The sequence below is a fragment of the Acartia tonsa genome, chromosome 3, assembly GCF_053477335.1.
Source record: "Acartia tonsa isolate MP-2025a chromosome 3, ASM5347733v1, whole genome shotgun sequence".
Lineage (NCBI taxonomy): Eukaryota > Metazoa > Arthropoda > Copepoda > Calanoida > Acartiidae > Acartia > Acartia tonsa.
Window position 1 is genome coordinate 27,736,022 of NC_137262.1, and position 15,502 is coordinate 27,751,523.

Genomic DNA, 15,502 nt, shown 5'->3' on the forward strand with positions numbered 1-15,502 from the left:
AAACACGATACGATACATAACTATTCTGATCTTTTGCACCTTGCCCATGAATTATTTTTAAAAGCGAAGCTTTTCTATAATTAGGGTCAGTCCGTCCGTCCGTAACGGATAGCTTTTTTCGTTAATTTAGACATGTTAGAATTGTCCTATCGATTTCAAATTTTGCATGGTGATTCCTTTAGTAGTTAGGTACGATTTTGAAAGCGTAACAACTCTATAATCATTACCAAAATGTCCGTACGTCCATTTTAAACATGTTGATTTTTTTACTTTTTTAAATAGCTTTTTTCGTTAATTTAGGCATGTTAGAATTGTCCTATCGATTTCAAATTTTGCATGGTGATTCCTATAATAGTTGGGTACGAGTTAGTAAGCGTAGTAACTCTATAATCATTACCAGAATGTCCGTACGTCCATTTTAAACATGTTGATTTTTTTACATTTTTAACAACAAATTTATATGTGACCTAATTATCCGATTTGTCTGATTTTTGGTATACTGATTCCTGGGACAACAAAGTACAATATTATAAGCGAAGCAACTCTATAATCAAGTCCTAAAAATGTAAGTATTTCCATAAACATTATCCTGTATCAAGCAGTTTTTCAACAAATTTACTTACAATTTTGCTTTGACTCTTATACATTCACAATCTAATTATTCAGTTCTGACATTATACAAGTGTTAATGTCCATTTGTCCTACCGTTTCAGAGCTTCGCTTTTAACGATGTTGTCATCCTTGTTATGTTGTATCTTTCTTGTATCTTTTTTCATCCTTGTGACGACGGATTCTATCCTTCCAAGATATTTAGGATATTAAATAACACCCATTAACAACCAGCCTTTTCATTGCACGACCCTGAAAGCCTTGTTTGAGTGTTGCAAAGATATTTCATTAAACCCCTAAAAAATAAAGGGGGGGGGGAGGGCATTTTTCAGATTTTATCAATTATAAAAAAATAACCTGAAAACCCCTACAAAAATGTTGTTGAACTCCTTAATCTTAACAATCAGGTAAATTTTTTACATATCACACCCTAAGTGTTTGTTTTACACCCCAAAAAATGGGGGGATAATTACACCCATCCCAATGTAAATCTTACCTCAACTGTTAAAATATTTTGGGGGTGTGTAAAATATCGCATTTAGCGCATTATTTTATCCCCCATCCCTCTAAAAAAAATAATAACCTTCCTATTTAAATTTTGTGCCCTACTAGTACCCCCCCCCCCCTAAGCATGATTCTTCCGTGACCCTCACTTAGTAAAAAAGCACCAATTTATTTATGAGTTTGGGATAAAACTAAAAAAAAAAACATATCTAGACAACTAGCAAAACAGAGGTTTCTAGTTATACACCACCTGAGCTAAAGTCACGGGTTACATTTATTATATCATTTTCATTTCACTTTTTTTCTAATATTCTTTTTATACTTAATAAAAATATTCCCTTTTACTCCTTAATTGTCTATTACCTATATTTCTTAATTTTGACATTTTTTCACTTTTTTCAAACGTTTGTGATTTTTTTTTCTCCTCTCTTCACTTTTTATGTACTACTAATGATTTTCTGGTTTGTCTGCTTCTAAATTAAGAAATGCATTAAGTGCATTAAATTCACACCTTTCCATTATAAGGATCATGTCGGCAACACAAAGTATACCTAGAATTATACTAAATATATTGGACCAGTGAAGGAACAATCCGACCATATAATTGGTTGGAAAGTGTACACATTTTGGTGTCTGGTATTTTTTATAAAGACAAAAAAAACAATGCTTTAAAGAAAAAATACAAAACATTGGTCTTCATCGTTCGTTTACTTGCACTACGATTTTTTCTGTGCCTTTTTAATTAAGGCTTTAAATTCCCTTTAATTCTTGTTATGTTATGGCAGTACTAATAGTAATAATGTTGTGTGACAATTGGATCATTTTAGTAGAATCCTTTAAATTTTAGAAGAAGAAAAGACACACTTTTCATATTTTCTGCTTGATCTTTTTATTTTGTTGCAATTTACCTCTCTGGGATTCTTTCCTTTTGCCTTTCTCTTCATTATAACCATCGTGGTTCTATTGGGATTTAAAAAAACAGCTGTATCCAAGGCCATAGGCCCTGCGGGGTTTTAACCTTTTGGGGTATTAAACAATGAGCTAGAAGCTATCCTAACCTTACTTCAAGAGACTTGATCTAACCTATCTCTCATATGAATATCTATTCTTCAGTTAAATAAGATATCTTATGACAACATTTTCTATTATAGAATACAATGGTGTAACCTGACCTGATTATGGCTGCGCTAATTATATATGGACCTATAGTTTAGTCATGCAGTACAGATTGACTACAATGGATTTATGTAGAATATATGGTAGGTAGGTCGTAGGTCGTAAATTTATGTTGCTAACATGGACCTCATTAATTGGTCAGTTTGTTAATCCTGTAGATAGGGAAGGCAAGGGGGTAAAGTGGAAGGATAGGGGGTATAGTTATTTTAGCCAGCTGCGAGTATCGCTATAATAGAGAACCTGAAAATCTGCTGAAACATCCAAGTAATAATATATCCATTTGCAGTACAGTTAGACTATATGTATTGAATCGTAAGAGCTTACGTCATAGTTTTTAAGCTTCGATATATTATCAATGCAAAGCTTTTCTATAACTCTTTCGTCCGTAAAGCTAGGGGGAAATGAAAAAGAAATAGATAAACAGTTAATTTTAGGGTGAAGATACCCCTTACATAAAAGTATCCAGAATAGTTATTTCTCACATCGTATTAGAAACAGCTTTCCGCGGATATAAAATGTACAATTATAAGATAAAACGGTTTTTATCTTATAATTGTACATTTCATATCCGCGGAAAGCTGTTTCTAAAAACAGTTTTATCTTAAAACTGTACATTTCATATCCGCGGAAAGCTGTTTCTAAAAACGGTTTTATCTTAAAACTGTACATTTCATATCCGCGGAAAGCTGTTTCTAATACGATGTGAGAAATAACTATTCTGGATGGATGAGAACCGGTTTCGAATAAATATTTTATTATTACTGCCAGTCTGTTGACCATGTTACAAAAGATAAATTTATCTGTTTATTGAAGGGTTTCGTGATTATATATTCTCGCTCTTTCTTTTTCTTTCTTAATGATCACTGAACATCTGATCTATGACTTACTTTTTCCGCTAGTCCATCTATGATTTCTTTGGGCTTCGTTTATTATATATATATGCTGTTATTTCAGGGCTGCTTATGCACATTAATGTTCTTGTTTATGCAGCATTATGGATTATAATTTTGTCATTATCTTTATCAAAACATATTTTGACTCTTATAATCCTTATATAAAAGTCATACACCCTCAAGATAAATTTCCCTGGAATAATTTTAAAACCTTAATGATAGGTTTGGTGATTTGATACTTTTTATATTTTGTATTGGAATTCTCATTATATTTTTGTACATGTTGCTTTGTCCCTAGCTTCTAGGAGCTTCACTTAACTATAGAATCTTCTTAAAGCTATAAAGATATTATAAAAATGCCATTGTCCCACCCTTCAAGAAAATAGCTTAAAAAGCCGGTTTGTACTATATTTCACTGAAGATAAGAGCTTATCAGGTTTAGACGGAGGGACAGACAGCCATAGCTCTACTTTGTATTATAGATATATTAACTTTTATTGTAATATGGGAAAAAAAACTTAAGTATCGCTTTTACAAACATTGGTGTTTGTTTAATGGTAAGACTCAGACAATATGTAATTGTACACTTTTTTAGCTACATTTATATTATGCAAAAGGAAAGAAAGGAAAAACTTTCTTAATCATAAAAAATATAGAAATATTTTAAAAATCGAGTTTTTAATTAGCTTCACCACAAGTTTTATGTAATAATTTGGCGTCTTCCTCGTAGAAGATTTATTGGATGTAGCTTTTGTTAGTATGTGTTTAAACCCGCGTGGTTGGGCTCCACGCAGAGGTTGCGTGCGGTAAGGTTACAGTGCTCGACAAGCTCTTTTTGGTAAAACATCAATTTAAAGTGATCGCGAATTTGATTTTTCAAAATGCATTTTCGTTTACCTTTTTTTATATTTTAAGTAATTTTCAAAGAATTATGCCTTAAAAGTTCAGTTAAGTTAGAAAAAAATCAGTTTAAAATGCGGAGAGTGTTTCCACATGAAAATAATGTTAAAATCTGGGCATCAATTAAACTAAGAGAAAATAAGTTATTTCTTCGCTTGCAGATAAAAACAAAAAAATTGTTACTTAGAAAATATTTTTGTAATATATCTCTATTAATATTTGTCTTCGAACTTTCTTTAAAATGTAATGAAAAAGTTTGGTTTATTTTAAAAAATCAATAACCAAATACCGCTTTGTTTATGCAGGTATAGTGACAAAAGAAAAATTGTTTAAATCTCTAGAATCAATAACATTTAAGAATTCATTTGTTTAAAAACCAAAGATCTATTATATTTGCTATACATTTACAGCATAAAATATAGCAGTCTTTCTATAGTATTAACATAAAAAAAAACATTTTATCATCGTAAAATAATCTCGTAATGTGTCGAATTTAATTAAATACACACACACACACACACACATACCTTACCTATCTTGCCACACACGCACACACACACTATCGTAGTGTAGCACTAACACACACACGCACACACAAACTATCGTAGTGTAGCACTAACACACACACGCACACACACACTATCGTAGTAAAAAACACACACACACACTATCGTAGTATAACACACACACACACACACTTAACGCCCCACCCACGAACCCACTTACTACCTAAATAACCAGGGAACTAGAGACATAAGACAATGGCCGATAAATTAATGGATATTCACAATGAAAATATACACAAATTTACCCATTTTGTAAACAATATTTGGTGGTTTAAACATTTGGACACTCAAAGTAATAAACCAACCAATTAAAATTCTATGAAAGTCCCTAAAGTTAATTAGCCAACTAACAAAATGTCATTAACTTTGGGAACTAATGTAATAAAAAGCCAAATATCCATTTCCTCCCTGCATACAATTACGTACAGAAGGGTTAGTTTTAAATGAAAAGATTTAACAATATCCTAATTTATAAAGTTGTAAGCTTTTTTTATCTGTAGAGAAGGGACCGCTGAAACGATATGGTTCACTTTTACAGTGAAGCTTTTTATAGTTTTTGGGAAAGGTTTTAGGCTATTTTATTTTTATCAAAAAAGTCGTTTGTTGGTTTTAAGCTATTTTTCTGCCCTTTTATATCCCTTTGAATATTAGAAAAATATAAATTTAGATTTGGTTTCTTTTTATACATTAAATAATTTATTTAACAACTCACCCCCCAGGTAAAAATCTGAATGTGTGAGAAAGAAAAACAGAGAGAGAGGGAGAGAGAGAGAGAGAGAGAGAGAGAGAGAGAGAGAGAGAGAGAGAGAGAGAGAGAGAGAGAGAGAGAGAGAGAGAGAGAGAGAGAGAGAGAGAGAGAGAGAGAGAGAGAGAGAGAGAGAGAGAGGGGTTATACTCAACAAATGCCTATCTTAGAAAACGCTTATAATAAAAACTTTGGTTCATGGAAAGAATACAAAGGATACAAATACAACAAAACCTGCAAACTTGTTTCCTTTCCATGACCTAAAACTTATAAATTATTTTGTGTTTTAAAGCTTATTTTGAATATCTACTATAAGTAGCCCTCTTTCTGTTTAAGTTAATAAATTATATTTAAGTAATACACACATCCTAAATATAAATTGTTATAATAATGTAACAGGATGTCTGTATGTTTGTCTGTTCTAAAGGATCTTGCTAACAGCTGAACCAGTATGGTTCTCCTTTACAGGGTAGCTCGTCATAAGTTCTTGAAATGACTATTATAACTATTTTGGAGGAGAATACCACCACCCTCCAAAACGATTTATACATTATACATTAAAAATTTTAATTTTTAAAATTTTAATTTTTTATGGAAGTTTGAAGCTTTTTTAGCAAGTAGTAAATATTGAGATAGGATGAGGATGCTATGTTACAATCGACAACTATAAATCAGCTGACCTTATATCCATATTTGGTAATATCTTTTCGATTATCGATAAAAATCGTTTAATCTCCCCGTAAAAAGAAATTATAAACCTTTTTGGTTAGTTTGATATGTATGTAACAAAAGAATTTATTCTACTCTAAATTTGCAAGTAAACCTTAACAAAAAGATTGTTATTTGTCGATTTTGATAGGTTTTAAGATATGTATAATAAAACACAAAATACATCAATGTTTTCAAGGGAATAAATTCGTTTTTTTAAAGTTTGATTTATTTTTAAATGGGAAGTAATTAAGACTTAATTCTCAAAATAGTACTCTTAAAAAACATTAATCAGTGACATATATCAACTTTTTCCCAGCTTCTTGAGCACTTTAAGACTTTGTATTTTGCTGGTGAAAATTTCCTTTTTTATGTATGGAAAACCATTAAAGACATCTTATACAAATCAGGGGCGTCCAAGCTTTTTTTTTTTGGGGGGGGGTAAAACATTTTTAAGGGGGGGGGTAATTCTTTTTTTTTTTTTTTGGGGGGGGGGGGTAATTACCCCCCTAATATCTGTTGGCAGGGGTAAATTTAATTTACCCCCCAAAATTTACCCCCGGGGTATAATTTTTGGGGGGGTAATTTAAATTTTATTAAATATTTATTATTAAAAATGCGCGCGGTAAATACCCCCTCCTAAATGGTTGGGGGTGCCTACGGCACTCCCAGGGTAGGGGTAAATTTTAAATGGGGGGGGGGGGTAAAATTTAAAAAATATTTGGTGGTGCTTACGGCTCCCCCAAATTCGTTTGGGGGGGGGTAAGCACCACTTTACTCCCCCCCCCCTTGGACGTCTATTATACAAATAACGTAAAAAACGGCATCGGCAACTGCAGATATTTGTAGCCGCAATTTTATTAGGAAGCCAAAAAAACAGTTATCCATTTAAATTGATAAAGATACATTCTACCACTTACTCAAAGAGTCAACATTCCCCACAGCGAAGCCACCTATTATCTAACTTCTTAATGGGTCGCCATTAATTTTCGCGGTTGTCGAGCGTTGCTCTGTAGGAAAATAAAATATATTAAAGGATGTAGAATTTGTGGTATTGACAAGGAAGTTTTGACAATTTAGGTTGCTAATATGGTTCTCATTTTTTATTGTTTTCGTTCATCCAGTAGGAGGGGAGGGAATTGGGTAAAAGAGGTGGATGGGGAGTATCGTTATTTTAGCCAGCTGAAATTATATTTTTTTAGAGTACATAAAAATATAGTACAACATCCAAGTCATAATATATCGATTAACAAATAACATATTGGTTACATATTCTTAAGCATACATATAAGTATTAGTATGTAGACACAATAATACGACTTATATTCAGCTACTCGATACATTATTTATAAACCATTATAAACTCTATATATTAAAAGCGTAGCTTTTCTATAATTAGGGTCGGTCCGTCCGTCCGTACGTCCGTCCGTAACGGATAGCTTTTTTCGTTAATTTAGGCATGTTAGAATTGTCCTATCGATTTTAAATTTTGCATGGTGATTCCTGTAGTAGTTAAGTACAATTTAGAAACTCTATAATCATTACCAAAATGTCCGTACGTCCATTTTAAACATGTTGATTTTAACAACAAATTTTTTATGTGATCTAATCATCCGATTGATCTGATTTTTGGTATATTGATTCCTGGGACAACAAAGTATAATGCAATAAGCGAAGCAACTCTATAATCAAGTCCTAAATATGTAAGTATGTCCATAAACATTATCCTGTATAAAGCAGTTTTCAACAAATTTACTTACAATTTTGCTTCGACTCTTATACATTTATATTTTGTTTGTTCAGTTCTGACACTATATAAGTGTTCATGTCCGTTTGTCCTACCGTTTCAGTGCTTCGCTTTTATGGATGTTGTTATCCTTGTTTTAATACATTTCCTTTTATCACTAAATGATCAGAAAATTGAATGAACAAAATTCTAAAGATTTTACAGTTTAATAAATGTTGAAATAAATGATAAATTGTAAAAATTATATAATGTTTTCCAGTATGGCTTCGAAACCAATAATATTTGCTGGATTAGAATGGTCCTCAGCCAAACTGAAAAATCATGTATAGCATCATATTGCAGACAAATTTCCATGAATACTAAAATAAAAATCATGAAATTAATAGCAGTTTTGTCAACCCGGGCCTTCGGTCCCTCGGGGGCTAATAAAGCTGGTTTAAATCTTAATAAGATATGATAAATAAATTTAAAAACCTTTCAATATATAATGCATTTTTCACCTATTTCATCGCCAAACCTCTTACAATTTTGAATTTATGTTTTAAAGAAATAAGAAGAAATAATCATAATTTTTTAAAAATTTTGGATGACACAATAGATAAAAAAAATAAAACAACTTAATATTAAGATTACCCTTTATGCAGATTAAAATTTTTAGTCAAAAAGTATCCCTCAGGTGAATCGCTTTGCACGCCACTAATCTAATATTTGCTTGTAATTATAAATAGCTTCGCTGTTATAGGTAGTAATCGTACGTGTTAAATATCAATCCATATTATTAATTAGAACTTATTGTTTAAAAGTACATAATTCATCAAATGTATCCTCTAATTAACAAGATTATAATCAAAGTCAGCGAAATTAGAAGTATAAACTTAACTTTTAATTCTAACAAAGCAATTAATTTCAGAGGGAAACTTCCCTACAATAATGGAAAATTAAAAATGGGAATTAAACTGTCGTTATGATTTATGAATTTTAGATTAAACTGAACAATAAACAACTTTTTTTATCTATTTAAAAAGGAGGGAGTCCAATAATTTCATGGTACCCAAAGTTTTTTTTTATAAAGACTTTCTCATTTCTTGGTTACTTTCACTAAATTTTTATTAGTTAGTAAAGCTAAGTATGTCCAAACTTTTAAGCAATAATTGCAATCTGTGATTTTTTTTTGTTATTGAAGATTTACATCTATTTATCTCTATTGTCTTATCCCTTAAAATCCTTGACATTCTCAAAATTGACTAAACGTATATTATTGCTAGAAATAAAAACATAGTGAATTAAGTTGCATAAAGAGTCGCTTCGCTGGCAAAATGCATCAAATTAGATGTAGTCCAATTAGACAGGGAGAAAAAGTATTTTTTTAAAAGCGAAGCTTTTCTATAATTAGGGTCGGTCCGTCCGTCCGAGATAGATAGCTTTTATTCGTTAATTTAGGCATGTTAGAATTGTCCTATCGATTTCAAACTTTGCATGATGATTCCTGTAGTAGTTAGGTACGATTTAGAAAGCGTAGCAACTCTATAATCATTACCAGAATGTCCCTACGTCCATTTTAAACATGTTGATTTTTCTAATTTTTTAACAGCAAATTTTTATGTGATCTAATTATCCGTTTGATCTGATTTTTGGTATATTGATTCCTGGGACAACAAAGAACAATATTTTAAGCGAAGCAACTCTATAATCAAATCCTAAAAATGTAAGTATGTCCATAAACTCAATAAACAATGTTTTTTATTAAACATTATCCTGTATCAAGAAGTTTTTCAACAAATTTACTTACAATTTTGCTTCGACTCTTATACTTTTATATTCTGATAATTCAGTTTAGACACTATACAAGTGTTAATGTCCGTTTGTCCTACCGTTTCAGTGCTTCGCTTTTATGGATGTTGTCATCCTTGTTTCATATACATTTTTACGGATTATCCATGTAAAAGAATTGAGTTTGATGTAAACTTGCCTTACTATGAGTGTTTATTCACTTATACACAATTTTATATTCCTTCAAGTTCTATATAGTTGCAAAACTCAAATGAAACAAGGATGACAACATCAATCAGATAATGAGAAATTAATTAGCAGGTTATGAGTTTACAAGTCTAAACAAAGTTGTTTGTAAATTTTTTGAAAAGTTGCTTGAATACATTGATTGATTGATTGATTAGCCATAGTCTCTTAGGGTTTGGACCTAAGTAGTCATGGAGTAGGCTGAGACACTTTTGTATAGCCACTAGGGCTATCAAGCTCCACGTTCAAGCACATTAGGACTTGACCCGCTATCTCATGAGAGCTACTCATTATTACCTCACCCTCGCCGAGTATGGCAGGTGTCCCAAATTAAGTCACCGTAATGAATGACGCTCTCCGCAGAGGAGCTTGGGATAAGGGTAGTACTGATATTATGTACTTGACTATTAAGTATCCAAACTTACTCAATAATCCCCTTCTTACACAACCAGGGGAAGTTGCGTGAATGTATTCAACTGAGAAATTCGAGTTGCCACATGGGGACTAGAACTCGAACTCTCATCACCGTAACTCAGTGCGTTACCACTGAGCTACGACGCCCCTGAGTTGCTTGAATACAGGATACTGTTTTAAATTTTTATAAATTCATTATAGAGATGCTTCACCTATAACATTTAACCTTGTTATCCAAGGAATCAATATTACATAATTCAGATGAATGTAATGATTGTACAATTGTATCGATTATATAGTAAAAACGGTTTCTAAATCGTACCTTACTGTTACAGGAATCATTATGCCAAGTTTAAAATCAATCAAAACAGTTCTAACGATGATAGCTATTCGTTATGGACGCACAAACGGGCCGACTCTAATTAATAAATAGCTTTGCTTTTTGTTCAATGATTGCTTATTTATGGAAGGTCAGTTTATTAGGTTGTAATAATAATCGCGATTAATGATGTGATACCATTGCGGAAGTGAATGCACATTATTATTATGATATAACTCGATTTTCATAAATTCGCTACATGGCATTTTTATGAAGCTGCTAAATTTATTTTTTTAGTAGCGAAGATGCTTTAGAGATATGCCAGTATCTGTCAGTCGGCAGTTCTAGGGTTTTCAGTAGGTATCTTCAATGATTATTATTTTTTTTCAAATCAGGTATTTTTTGTAGTCAGCTAAAACATTTATTCATTCTTTTTCACATAATGACTTCAAAATGAATTTGTAATATTATAAAAACTTTCCAATTTATAACTGTTACCTAGATGTTCTAAAGAGCAAAGCTTCCCTAAAATACAAACTTTTTGAAATAAAAATAATAATTAAATGGATTTTAAACCAGCTTTTGATGGTATCTAATGAAGTGAATCTCTCAGCGGGCTAAAATAACGATCCACCCCCTTTACCCCATCCCCTCCTAACCTACTAGATGAACAAACTGTAAAAATAAATGAGTTCCTAAATTGACGACTTTTTTTCGGTGCTTCGAACAACCACGTACTAGTTTACTAACAACGCAAGGAGTATAAAAAAGAGCCAAAAATGATAATAGCTTAATCGCTTTTTTCAATAAAGTGCACTATCCACTTTTTTGCGCAATTTTTTTATTACATGGATTTAGAGAATTATAAAATATTTTTAAATAATTTACGTTAAACAGGATAAAAATTCATTATTAATTATAATACAAAGTAGCTTGATGTCTGTCCGTCTGTCTGTCCGTCTGAAGCCTAAGATCTTAGTAACCGCTGAACCGATTGGGCTCTACTCTTCAGGGAATATACCTACTGGTCCTGTGATGGTTTTAAGCTATTTTCCTGGGAGGTGTGACACCCCCAACCCCCCAACAAACTAACAAATCCTACCCCCCCAAAAAAAATATTTACATTTTTTGTAAAATCTCAGTAACTGCTGAACCGATTGGACTCTACTCTTCAGGGAATATACCTACTGGTCGTCTGGTGGTTTTAAGCTATTTTCTTGGGGAGTAGGACACCCCAAACCCCCAAAAAAATAAAAAAAACTTCCAATTTTTTTTATTTCTTTTATTTTTGTAATTGGGGTGGGAAAACCCCACTGCACCATGGGGCGAAGCCCCTATGAACACCCCCCCCCCCCCTAAAAAAATTCTATATTTTTTTTTTTACAATTTTTTTATTTTTGTGTATGTGAACAACCTGGGTATAATTTGTACGAATTAAATTTTTGTGTATACGGCAAACACATCGTAAAATTGACGACCTCTCCATTTGCCCCCGATTATTTTTTTTATATTTATTTCGCTTGTTGGTTATACCTTATACCTGGCTTGATCGTAGCCATTTGGACATGTAATAAAGTGTTAATGCTTAAATAGTGGTGTGTAATAAATGTTACTAATATACTTATGTCTGACATTAAACCCCCTTATATCAGTGGATATAAAATACGTGGATATATTGACAGGGAAAATTTATCGTCAATTTAGGTTGTTAATCTGGAATTCATTTATTAGTCTGTTTGTTGACCCAGTAAGAGGGGATATAATGGGGTAAAGGGGATTAGTGGTGAGTATGAATATTTCAGCCAGCTGTGAATATCACTTTCCTAGAGTACAAGAAAAAATGGTGCAACATCCAACTTATTATATATCGATTACCATATCATATAGTTTAACAAGGAAACAAGCATGCATAGATAACACAACAACAAATATATTTATGCTTCGAATTTGAAGACTGGATTAAAACTGGTTCCTAATTATACTGAAGATTTACAAAATTATTTTAGTTTACATAAGTGAAAGAAAATAGAGATATAGGATAACTGTATTTTTTGGTTGGCGCAAGATTTCGAAACCGCTAAAAATCCGCTGGATTATAACCCTACTGAAAAATCATGCATAACATTAACGTATTGCAGAGAATTTTCCACGAATGTAAAATAAAAATCGTAAAAGTTTTGTTAGCCCGGGACTTCGGACAATAAGGGACTAACCAAACTGATTCTAATTTCTAATCTTAATATACGTGGAAAGCTGTCTATAATACGATTTTTGAATGTATGTATTGTATAAATATATTACAGAATAAAACATGGGCGTAACAAACATGTGAATTGGGTAAATTATTTAGTATCTCTGATGACAATAAGAATCCTGGTGGCTTGAAACCCAGGGAGAGAAAGTACATTGGACTGTAAATTACACTGGTACCGAAAGGTTTATAACAATTTTATCTTAACCGTAAGCTCAATAACTTTTGGTACTTTTTATAAAATTTTGACTAGTTTGTTCAAAACTATGATCTTCCTAAACTTTTCAACAAACCATTTAATCTACAGAATGGTTAATTTTGTAACCATCGTTCGGGGATGTATGTTTATCTATCGTTCATTGTCTTATCCCTTAAGATGCCTTTATGAAACCAGTATGTATTTGATATTTTATTGGTTTTACTCCTGACCGTAATTGGCCAGTGGCTAAATGATAACAAATTTTTACTTCGTCGTGTCACTCCACTGTTGCCCTGCTTTTTTTATTAGCGAAGCTACTTTGTAATTAATTTCATATGTGCGTCCGTCCATCAAACCGTAACGATAAAGAAGGTCTGCTATATAAGATACGAGTGGCTGCTTCCCTTTATCCAAAGGGAAAAGAAGGGGACAGAAAATCCTTAAAACTATACCAACATATGTGTGAAACTTTAAAAAAAGAAGAGAACTCAATGGGTTCAGTACACAAAAATACCTTACTTTATACCTCATATCAAATGGCCTCCAGTATCAACTTATTTAGTTCGTCAGTGTGTCGGTCATACTACAAAAAAAAATTCATATACTGATATGTAAAGGTTTTGTGATTTTCTATATTTTCCTATTATTCTTCCTGTCCATCCTTGTCCATCCATGATTTGTTGCGAAGATACTCGATAATTTGTTTGTCTGTCCGTCCTCTTGTCTTCCCTTCTGTAATGTTAGAGTGTTGCAAGGTTGGTTGTAAATTTTAGGGTCGATATTTCAAATTATTGCAAATTTTCGCCTCCCTTTTCAATTCCCTCCCCCTCTCCTTTATATTTTCAGCCACAATGTTTTATTTTCCAGAACTTTATATTCCCTAACTCTATGAATGTTTGACCGAATTGTAATTTCAAATAGTTTCGCTACTATTTGACGTAACCCTCCTTTTTTTTTGTACACCTTGCCTTTTTCTAAATACATTTTTTGTTACACATGCCCATATTTTTAGCTTGTATATTTAGGTCTTTTGTAATATCAGAAAAGTTTATACACAATTTAAAACATTCTTTACTGCATAAAACATTAGACTGTAAATTGCACTGGTACCCAAAGTTTTTAAAATTATTTGTTGGATTAAAAACTTTGGTTTCTATTAGTGAATTTGTATGGTTGATTTCAAACCTTCAATATTTAATTCCAACTTCTGAATGTGTAATTTTATTTATCATCATTCGATTTAGACATCAAATTAACGTTCACAGTCTTATCCCTTTGATCCCTGAAAATTGAAAAAGGTCCGAGGTATCTTACACATGGATATTGTCATCCTTGTTTAATATGGGCTACTTAATATTTGTTTAATGTCAAATTACAAAAGCAATATTACTTAAAAATATCAATATTATAGAAAGCATATTAGAAAAATGTATAAAGCAATGATTACAAAATCAATAAATGTTACACTTATTTTATAACTTTTGTACAATTTAATAAAAGTAAAGTTTTTCTTCATATCAAGCTATGATTGAGAATATTTCTTGGGATGGTACATTCAATCAGCGGTCAGCAGCCGCACTAAGGGTGGCTTCGGCTGCTTTGGACCGTACAAGCTTGTGCTGAGGTTGGGTGAATTCAATTACATTTTACGGCTGCAACTTATTTCGGCAGAGCGTGGCTTTTTTTCGGAGGGGGATGGGGGTTGGAGTAGGTTGTCTCGTTATCAAATGATGAGAAAAGGCAAAAGAGAGTTGTATCAAAGTCATTTTAAATCTTAGACAATCCCCCTATTAATCACAACACTCAAAGACAACCTATTGCAAATAAAGCATAAATCAATAGGCTTTAAAGTAAAACCATGTCCATAAAAAGCGCAGCAATAACAATGGCAAAATGCAGAGTTGAGAAATGTTTCAATCTGAGAAAAGGAGATTTTACTGCTATTTATATGCAATGATAATAGAAACAATGAAAATGATTAAATACATACATATATGAATAGAGGAAAATTTGTAATGCTGGGCCAATTGCCATTATCTCAATGTTTTCTTTTGTTTAGCTATATTATGATATGTCAGTCTGTGTGACCATATATTATGTTATTATGTCTGGCGTATGTTCAATATTTTTTTCCTCAAAGTGAAGCTTTTATACATTTATGATGTGTCTGTCTTTACATCATTAAAGAATACGCCTTTATTGTTCTCTTTATCTACCTATCTCACTTTCCCTGTCCATGGAGGGAGGGAACATAAGGCTGTTTATTACACTAGTCAACAAAGTTTATCAATTATGCTTATTTATTCGTTGGCTCAACAACTTTATTAAGTTGAGTGTTCAAACGTTTCAACCACTAGTTGTAATTTTAAGTATCATCATTGGGGATTTATATCAATTTATCAGCTATTGTCTGTTTAGATCCCTGCTCTCTGTCTTTTCACTTTCTCTCTCTTTC